Raw genomic sequence first — 10,716 nt, forward strand, 5'->3', positions numbered from 1 at the left:
TTTATTGATTATTTAAAACATTACATAGCTCATGATATATCATCTTTCATACATTTGACTCAAATTGGGTTTTGAACTCCCATTTTCACCCCAAATACAGATTGCAGAATCACATCTGTTACATATTCACATTTTTACATAATGGCATATTAGTGACTGTTGTATTCTGCTACGTTTCCTATCCCCTACTATCCCCCCTCCCCCCCTCCCATCTTCCCTCTCTACCTCCTCTGCTGTTGTTCAATTCTCTCCCTTTTTTTCCCTCCCCCTTGCCCCTCATAACCTCTTATAATTTTATGTATCATTGAAGGTCTCCTACCATTTCCATATGCTTTCCCTTCTCTCTCCCTTTCTCTCCCCACATTCGTCTTTGTTTACTGTAGTCTTTTCCTCATATGCTCTTCCTTCCTGTTCTGTTCTTAGTTGCTCTCTTTATATCAAAGCAGACATTTGGCATTTGTTTTTTAGGGCTTAGCTAGCTTCACTTAGCATAATCTGCTCTAATACCATCCATTTCCCTGCAAATTCTATGATTTTGTCATTTCTTAGTGCTGCATAATACTCCATTGTGTATAGATGCCACATTTTTTAATCCACTCATCTATTGAGGGGCATCTAGGTTGGTTCCACAGTCTAGCTATTGTGAATTGTGCCGCTATAATCATTGATGCAGCCGTATCCCTATAGTGCGCTCTTTTAAGGTCCTCAGGGAATAGTCCGAGAAGGGCGATAGCTGGGTCAAATGGTGGATCCATTCCCAGCTTTCCCAGGAATCTCCATACTGCTTTCCAAATTGGCCTCACCATTTTGCAGTCCCACCAGCAGTGTACAAGTGTACCCTTTTCCCCACATCCTCACCAACACTTATTTTTGTTTGACTTCATAATGGCTGCCAATCTTACTGGAGTGAGATGGTATCTTAGGGTGGTTTTGATTTGCATTTCTCTGATTGCTAGAGATGGTGAGCATTTTTTCATGTACTTGTTGATTGATTGTATGTCCTCCTCTGAGAAGTGTCTGTTCAGGTCCTTGGCCCATTTGTTGATTGGGTTATTTGTTATCTTATTGTTTAAATTTTTGACTTCTTTGTACATTCTGGATATTAGGGCTCTATCTGAGGTGTGGGGGGTAAAAATTTGTTCCCAGGATGTAAGCTCTCTATTTACCTCTTTTATTGTTTCTCTTGCTGAGAAAAAACTTTTTAGTTTAAGTAAGTCCCATTTGTTTATTCTTGTTATTAACTCTTGGGCTATGGGTGTCCTATTAAGGAATTTGGAGCCCGACCCCACAATATGTAGATCATAGCCAACTTTTTCTTCTATCAGACACAGTGTCTCTGATTTGATATCTAGCTCCTTGATCCATTTTGAGTTAATTTTTGTGGATGGCGAGAGAAAGGGATTCAATTTCATTTTGTTGCATATGGATTTCCAATTTTCCTAGCACCATTTGTTGAAGATGCTATCCTTACTCCATTGCATGTTTTTAGCCCCTTTATCAAATATAAGATAGTTGTAACTTTGTGGATTAGTCTCCGTGTCCTCTATTCTGTACCATTGGTCCACCTGCCTGTTTTGGTATCAGTACCATGCTGTTTTTGTTACTATTGCTTTGTAGTACAGTTTGACCTCTGGTATCGCTATACCTCCAGATTCACACTTCCTGCTTAGAATTGCTTTTGCTATTCTGGGTCTTTTGTTTTTCCATATGAATTTCATGATTGCTTTGTCTATTTCTACAAGAAATGCCATTGGGATTTTGATTGGCATCGCATAAACCTGTAGAGAACTTTGGGTAATATCGCCATTTTGATGATGTTAGTTCTGCCTATCCATGAACAGGGTACATTTTTCCATCTTCTGAGATCTTCTTCTATCTCTCTCTTTAGGGTTCTGTAGTTTTCATTGTATAAATCTTTCACCTCTTTTGTTAGGTTGATTCCCAAGTATCTTATTTTCTTTGAGGATATTGTGAATGGAGTGGTTTTCCTTATTTCCATTTCAGAGGTTTTGTTGCTGATATACAGAAATGCCTTTGATTTATGCGTGTTGATTTTATATCCTGCCACTTTGCTGAATTCATTTATTAACTCTAGCAGCTTCTTTGTAGACCCTTTTGGGTCTGTTAAGTATATTATCATGTCATCCGCAAATAGCGATAATTTAATTTCTTCTTTTCCTATTTTTATGCCTTTAATTTCTTTTGTCTGTCTAATTGCTCTGACTAGTACTTTGAGAACTAAATTGAATAGAAGTGGTGATAGAGGGCATCCCTGTCTTGTTCCAGATTTTAGAGGGAATGCCTTCAGTTTTTCTCCGTTTAGGATGATGCTAGCCTGAGGTTTAGCATATATAGCTTTTACAATGTTGAGGTAAGTTCCTCTTATCCCTAGTTTTTCTAGTGTTTTGAACATAAAGGGATGCTGTACTTTGTCAAATGCTTTTTCTGCATCTATCGAGATGATCATATGGTTCTTGTCTTTAAGTCTATTGATGTGGTGAATAGCATTTATTGATTTCCGTATATTGAACCAGCCTTGCATTCCAGGAATGAATCCTACTTGATCATGGTGCACAAGTTTTCTGATATGTTTTTGTATTCGATTCGCCAGAATTTTATTGAGAATTTTTGCATCCAAGTTCATTAGAGATATTGGTCTGTAGTTTTCTTTCTTTGAAGTATCTTTGTCTGGTTTTGGGATCAAAGTGATGTTGGCCTCATAGAATGAATTTGGAAGAGCTCCTTCTTTTTCTATTTCTTGAAATAGCTTGAAAAGTATTGGTATTAATTCTTCTTTGAAGGTTTTGTAGAACTCTGCTCTATACCCATCCGGTCCAGGGCTTTTCTTGGTTGGTAGTCTTTTGATGGCTTCTTCTATTTCTTCCTTTGTTATTGGTCTGTTTAAATTGTGTGTGTCTTCCTGTCTCAATCTGGTCAAATCATATGCCTTAAGAAATTTATCGATATCTTCACTATCTTCTATTTTATTGGAATATAGGGTTTCAAAATACTTTCTAATTATCTTCTGTATTTCTGTAATGTCTGTTGTGATATTGCCTTTTTCATCCCGTATGTTAGTAATTTGAGTTCTCTCTCTTCTTCTTTTCATTAGCATGGCTAAGGGCTTGTCTATCTTATTTATTTTTTCAAAGAACCAACTTTTAGTTTTATCAATTTTTTCAATGGTTTCTTTTGTTTCAATTTCGTTGATTTCTGCTCTAATTTTAATTATTTCTTGTCTTCTACTATATTTGCTGTTGTTTTGCTCTTCCTTTTCTAGGTTTTTGAGGTGTTGTGTGTTCATTTATTTGTTGGTTTTTTCTTTTTTTGAGGTAAGAACTCCAAGAAATGAATTTCCCTCTTAAAACTGCTTTCATTGTGTCCCATAGATTCCGGTATGTTGTGTCTGTATTATCATTTGACTCTAAGAATTTTTTCATCTCCTCCTTTATGTCTTCTATAACCCATTGATCATTCAATAACATATTGTTCATTTTCCATGTGATGTAGGATTTTTCCTTCCTTCTTTTATCATTGATTTCCAATTTCATTCCATTATGATCAGATATGGTGCATGGTATTATCTCCATGCCTTTATATTTACTAAGAGTTGCCTTATGGCATAATATATAGTCTATCTTTGAGTAGGATCCATGTGCTGCTGAGAAGAACGTGTATCCACTTGATGATGGTTGATATATTCTATATATGTCGGTTAAGTCTAGGTTATTGATTGTGCTGTTGAGTTCTATAGTTTCTTTATTCAGTTTTTGTCTAGAGGATCTGTCTAATGGCGAGAGTGGTGTGTTGAAGTCACCCATAATTATTGTGTTGTGGTCTATTTGACTCTTGAACTTGAGGAGAGTTTGTTTTATGAACATTGCAGCTCCATTGTTTGGTGCATACAAATTGATGATTGTTATGTCTTGTTGGTGGATGGTTCCTTTTAACAGTATATAGTGTCCTTCTTTATCCTTCTTGATTAACTTAGGTTTGAAGTTGATTTTATTAGATATGAGTATGGCCACTCCTGCTTGCTTCCGAGGGCCATGTGAGTGGTATGATTTTTCCCAACCTTTTACCTTCAGCCTGTGTATGTCTTTTCCTATCATATGAGTCTCCTGAAGGCAGCATATTGTTGGATTTGTTTTTTTTTTTTTTTTTGATCCAGGTTACTAGCCTATGTCTCTTGATTGGTGAGTTTAGGCCATTAACATTTAAGGTTACAATTGATATATGATTTGTACTTGCAGTCATGCTTCTTTATTTATTTATTTTAGTTTGGCTAGTTTTACTTTTTGGTTATTTTCCTCCCCCTTTACTGAGATACCTCCTGCTGTTAGTTTGGGGCACTATTTTTCAATTCCTCTTCTTGTAGTGTTTTGCTCAAAATGCTTTGCAGAGCTGGTTTTCTTGCTGCGAATTCTTTTAGCTTTTGTTTATCATGAAAGATTTTAATTTCATTGTCAAATTTGAAGCTCAATTTTGCTGGATACAGTATTCTTGGTTGGAATCCATTATTTTTCAGCGTTTGAAATACATTGTTCCAGGATCTTCTCGCTTTCAAAGTCTGTGATGAGAAATCGGTCGTTAACCTAATTGGTTTACCCCTGAATGTAATCTGCCTCTTTTCTCTCATAGCTTTTAATATTCTCTCCTTGTTCTGTACGTTGGCTATCTTCATAATTATATGTCTTGGAGTTGGTCTATTATGGTTTTGAATGTTTGGGGTCCTGTAGGCTTCCAGAATTTGGCAATCCATTCCATCTTTCATCTCTGGGAAGTTTTCTAGAATTATTTCATTTAATATGCTGTCCATTCCTTTGGTTTGAATCTCTGTGCCTTCTTCTATCCCTATGACTCTCAAATTTGGTTTTTTTATGACATCCCATATCTCTTGAATAGATTGCTCGTGGGATTTAAGCATCTTTTCTGTGTTGACTATATTCTTTTCAAGTTGATAAACCTTGTCTTCATTATCTGATGTTCTGACTTCTACTTGATCTAGTCTATTTGTAATATTCTCATTTGAGTTTTTAATTTGGTTTATAGTTTCCTGCATTTCTAGGATTATTGTTTGATTTTTTTTTAAGATCTCTATCTCCTGGTAGAGCTCGTTCTTTGCCATTTGAATTTGTTTGTTTAATTCATTTTCAAAATATACTTTTATTTCTTGGACTTGCTGTCTCATGTCTTCTCTAATATTCCTTTCCATTCGAGTTAGGTATGCCTTGAGTTCTTTCCCTATCCCTGCTTCTGATGTTTCTATGTCCTCCTGTAGAATTAAGTTGTCTTGCATTGTTTGTAATCCTTTTTTCCCTTGTTTTCTCATGTTGTCCACGTTACTTTCCAGCTCTGTTTGATTGTCGTGTTTCTGCTCTCTTCTATAGATTTGTTTTGTTTCTGTATTACTCTGATGTCTCTCCTTTGTGTTGTTAAACTATGCCTGGTAACGTGGATTCCGCTGGAAAGGAATTCCGACATCCAAGCTCCAGTGACGACACTACTCTGCTATGACGGGCCCCAGTCTCCTTGCCGGGGTGTCCTAATGGGGGGGTGTGACTGGACTGTCTCTGTTTGGTTTCAGCTCCCGGTCGCGGCAGGCGGGCGGTCTCTAGCCACCCAGTATCACAGGCCGCGGGCAGGTGATCAGTCGCCAGCGGTCGGGCGTTCTCCTACCGCCCAGGTACGCAGGCAGTGGGTGAACTGTCGCTGGCGGGCCTGCAGTTTCCAGCCGCCCAGTCGCGAGGGCCTTGCCTCTAGTCCCCTGGTTTCTCCTGCTAGTCTTGGTTTCTCCTGCTAGACCAGATTTCCCCTGAGTGATGGTTCTCGGCAGTTCAAACTGTACTCTGGGCCTGCCGTTTGTTGGGTGTGGAGGGTGGCTATTGGGAACCCCGGCACTCTATTGTTTTGTTTCCCTTGTGGGGGATGGGACTGTACCGCTTCCTTCCCTGTCTGAAATCCCGAACTCAGCCGGGGGGTCAGTGCGGGCTTGGCTGGCGGGATTCCACCTTGTCACAGCCACTTATCTCCCTGCTTGCTAGTTAATCCCTTCTCTGTGGCGCCACGCCTTCTGTAGCCCTAGGGCAGGCCGCGTGAATCAGACAGCCTGGATCTCCGGGGTCACACAGTTGGCTTTTGGGATCCCCGGAAGTCTATGGTTTTGATTTTTTCTGCTTGCCCCTCCCCCAGCGCTGGCTCTTTCTGATGAAATTCCACTGGTGAATGTTCTTAGATTTCGGGCCATACTTGCCCATTTCAAGGCTCCATTCATTAGATCACTTTTTTTCACATGCTTGACTCTTTTCTACCTCGGAATGATATTTCTCTTCATCATGAGTTTGGGAACTCTCTCAATCATTATGAAAATCCATCCTTCCTCTGACAACTTTGGAGACCCTCAGAGCTTTTCCAATTCCAGAGATAGTCTGTTTGGATCAGAATCATTCTCTGCTTTTACACAAATTGGATGGGATAAGAGTAGAGAACAACTTGTTGGACATGAAATGTAAAAGCTGGAAAAATTATTTTAAACTCAAAGCGAAATCCAATAGCTTCTTCTCTTGAAATTCACCGGAGAAAACAAGTTTCCTAAATTGTTCAGAAATTCATTCCAATTCATGAGACAATCCTAAGATATTAAGAAAGACAAAATGATATGGAAACAACACAATTTCAGAACATGACCTCATATTCTACAAAAAGCAGAATTAGCCATGTGTAACACACAGAGCCGTGGCAAAATCAGAGAGGCTCACAGTGACCTGAATTATTATGGAGAAGTTCATGTTTCTTCTGAATTTTGTGTTAATCAACTAAGCAATGTATTTTGTAAACACTTTTATGAATACAATTTATAAAAATGGATAAGTTACTACTTGGAGGTCAACCAGCCACTAAGATCAGCCTGAATTCAAGAGAAGGAAACAGTCCTACTCCTTAGAGAGTGGAGTGGAGTATAAAAATCTTTAGACATATTTTAAAACCACCACACCCTCAGTTCTGCAAATGCTCAGTCCTATCCAGAAACCTATTTCTAATGCCCTCAGCATATTTAAAGTACAAAAGAGTATATGAAAGGAGGATATTCTAGGCCAATGTATACTTCTCAATAGTAGTTGGGGATTCAACCCAAATTTCACTTGGTCTCCTGGAGTTCCGAGGTCTCATTTGCCTCTTCAATACACATACAGGTTTCTATACAACCTTTCCTCCCAAGTCTGTAACCTACCTTGCCTTGCTCAAGAGTATCATTCTATTAGCACAAAGAAGAGAAGAGACTTCTTCTCAAGAAGGCTTAAAGCAGAGGGCCATGGAGAAAAAAACTTCAATCCTGATTTTTCCTCTCCCTTCCCTTATACTTCATCAAGAACAGGAGGTACTCCAAGGACCCATTCTAGTATGTCAGCTATCAAAGACAGCAGAGAGATATCTAGACAATCTAAAATCCTCTTCTATGCTTTCCCTAATTATTGTCTCTAGATTCAAGTTTTCCACTGTAACAAAATACTTGAGCATTCATAAATAATAGAAATTCATTCCTCACAGTTCTGGAGGCTGGCAAGTCCAAGATCAAGGTGCCAGCAAGTCTGGTATCCGGTGAAGGCCTGGTCTATCTGCTTCAGAGATGGAAACTTATTCCTGCATCCCTGGGATGAATGCTGGGTCCTCTCCTGATGGAAGAGGAGGAAGGGCAAGAAGTATTGAACGTCATAGGATTGAAGTCTTATAAAAGTCTTAATCCCATTCAGGAGGGAGGAGCCCTCAAGATCTAACCACTTCCCAAAGGCTCCCCACCTTTTAATACTACTGCATTGTAAATTAGGTTTCAACGTGAATTTCAGGGGGACACACCCAGACCAAAGCACTATGCAACATATAGCACATTGCACAGCAGTACTAAGTGAAAAGACAGTCTCTTCCCCAGTGAGAAGTTATGTCTAACTAGGGGATGAGGAGTAAACAGCTTCAACCCCAACGTGGCTATTGAAGAAGCCAACAGAAATCAAGAGGAAGAAGACCTACTTCTGTCTAGAAGTGTCAGACCTTGAAAAGCAGATGAAGCCGGAGCTACTTTAGAAATTATCCAGACAATTACTCTAGCAAAAGGCTTTCCAACCAAGAAAGTGTGGTAGACCGAAACTCCAGATCCAGAGCACACATGGCATGATCAACGAAACTCGATTAATTGAATGATCCACTATACCTGGGAACTTTAAAGATGCGGGGGGAAGGAGTAAGAACTGAGATCAACAGGCAGGTGGGGGCATAAATACACAGGCCCTTGGAAAACTTACTTAGGGAGACTCTATTTCATTCCATGAGTCATTTATTCCCAAATACTGAGTAAAGATCCAGAATTTTCTTTAACCCCTGGTGAATTTTTTAAAATGAGTTTTTATGGAGTTAAATTACTTTTATAGGTTATCTTTTTATTCTTATTTTCATTTGTATTCTTGTTATCAATTTGCCTCTTTATTTATTTATTTATTTATTTATTTATTTTATTTGCCTTTAGTGATGGGGATCAAACCCCAGGCCTCTCTCTCTCTTGTTCTAGGCAAGTGCTCTACCACTGAGCTATGCCACCATCTCAGGTTTTGTTATTTTTTTTAAACATAGTTTTTTTGTGTGGTAAGATAAAAGTACTTATGAGCCAAGGGAAACCCAAGAAATAGGTTCTGAACTTTGTTTTATGAACTTTAAATATATGGAAATTTGACAGCTGGAGATCATGAGAATATTATGGAATAACTTTGAGCAAAGCGGTGTGATGAGCAGATGCTGATGTTGAATTGAGGACAGGCTAGAGGGGAAAGTACAGTCAGGGAGGTGAGGAAGGTGTGGTTTGATAGACATTTACTGAGCACAGCTCTGGCGCTGGGTATACAATGATAGACAACACAGGTAATTTCTTAGTCCTTGTGGAATTACCAGCCAAGGCAGAGGGACAGAAAGAGACAGAAGAGAGACAAGGAGATTGGGAGTCACGAAGACGGGAGTATGAGTGAAGAGGGGAAAAAAAAGAAAAACTATCTGTAGATTATAATGCATGATATGAAGGAAATCAAAAAGGTGTTGAGATAGGAAGTAACTGAGAAATCCCTCCTCAGGGGATGGTCAAGAAGACCTCTGTAAAGAAGGGAGTGCTTGAGTTGAGAACCAAAGGAAAAGAATGAGGCAGCATACAAAGACCAGAGGGCCAATGTGATCCTGCAACCTGTACACGTGGAAAAATGAGAATTCATACCCCATTTGAACCAAATGTATGATATGTCAAGATCATTGTTTTGTCATGAGCAACTAAAAAAAAAAAAAAAAAAGACCAGAGGGAAGAAACCTCAAGGTAGAAGGAACAGCAGGTCTAAAGTCCCAGAGGTGGAAAAAGTCTTTGGTGGTCAGTTTGAATAATTTAGATAAAAGAAAATGAAGCCGTTATATGCCACACTAAATTCCTTAAAGAGGAAGAGGAAGGAAGGAAGAAGAAGGGGATGTGGGAAGCTACGATATTATGGAAAACTTGTTATTTTCATCAATCAAACATATTTTGAGCACCTAGTACAGGCAAAACATTACCCTAGGTACTAGAGTTGACAAAATATTATCCCCCCCTTTTTTTAGGACATTATAGTCCAGTACAAAGCATAGCAAAGAAAATGAAGCCCCTGCTTGAGAATTCACTTCCATCCATAGACTAGAGACAGGATCAGCTCCCATTGACATCAGTAGGAAGGAAGGCCTCTGGGCTGGGAGCCCAGGCAAGCAACATGCTGAAGGTTATTTCTGGAGGAGTGAGTCCATATGTGCACCAAAGAGATTTAAAGGAAGAACAGGATTTGCTTCAGTGGATTCCCTTCCCCCATTTGACCTGCTGTTCCCATCACTTCTGTTTTCTGGATGATTCTTCAGTGTTGCCAGCATCGATGGTTACCTTTTAGGAAAAAAAATACTTTCATCTATGTTATTTGGTTATATGTTATTTATTCTTCATTCAGAAGGTACAATTCACCCCATTGGATAGAACATGCCTTTAAAAACCACATAGTCCTTCTGATAGGAGGTATTTTTCTGATGTGAGTAGGTTGCCTCCGGAAGCGTTCTGGATCACATGGGTCAGACTCTTTATGGCAATGGACACTGATTTCTTTGGGAGGAGGGTTTCACTACTTATACCAGAAGTGGATCAGGCCATGGGGCAATCAGGGGCAGACTTTGGGATTCAAGTGTCTTCATTATAGGTGAGGCAAGTGTGCAGTTTTGAGACCACATAAGCACATAGGCATTTTTTATTATTAAATGAAACCTTAGTATATATATATCCTGATTTTAAATCTACCTTTTTATATCTGTAAATATTAATTCATTTCATAATTCATAACAACTAGAAGATATCCCAATGTATGGATATAACAAAGTATATGCTAAGCTAATCCCCTGTTGTTGAGCCTTTGTTTCTAACTTCTCACTGTTTTGCACAGTGCCTTCTTGAGCATGCTTTTATATCAAGTACCCCTGATATAATGCGACAAGAATGCTTAGAAAAGGCACCTCCGTGGTATTCATTCCAAAAATCCATAGCCCCAGTCGAATCATGAGAAAAACATCAAACAAGCCCAAATTGAGGAGCATGCTATAAAATATCTCACCAGCTTTTCTCAAAACTGTCCACATCATTAAAAACAAGGAAAGACTGTGAAACTGTCACAGAGCAGAGGA

This window comes from Spermophilus citellus (assembly GCF_964194105.1).
Source record: "Spermophilus citellus genome assembly, chromosome: 7".
Lineage (NCBI taxonomy): Eukaryota > Metazoa > Chordata > Mammalia > Rodentia > Sciuridae > Spermophilus > Spermophilus citellus.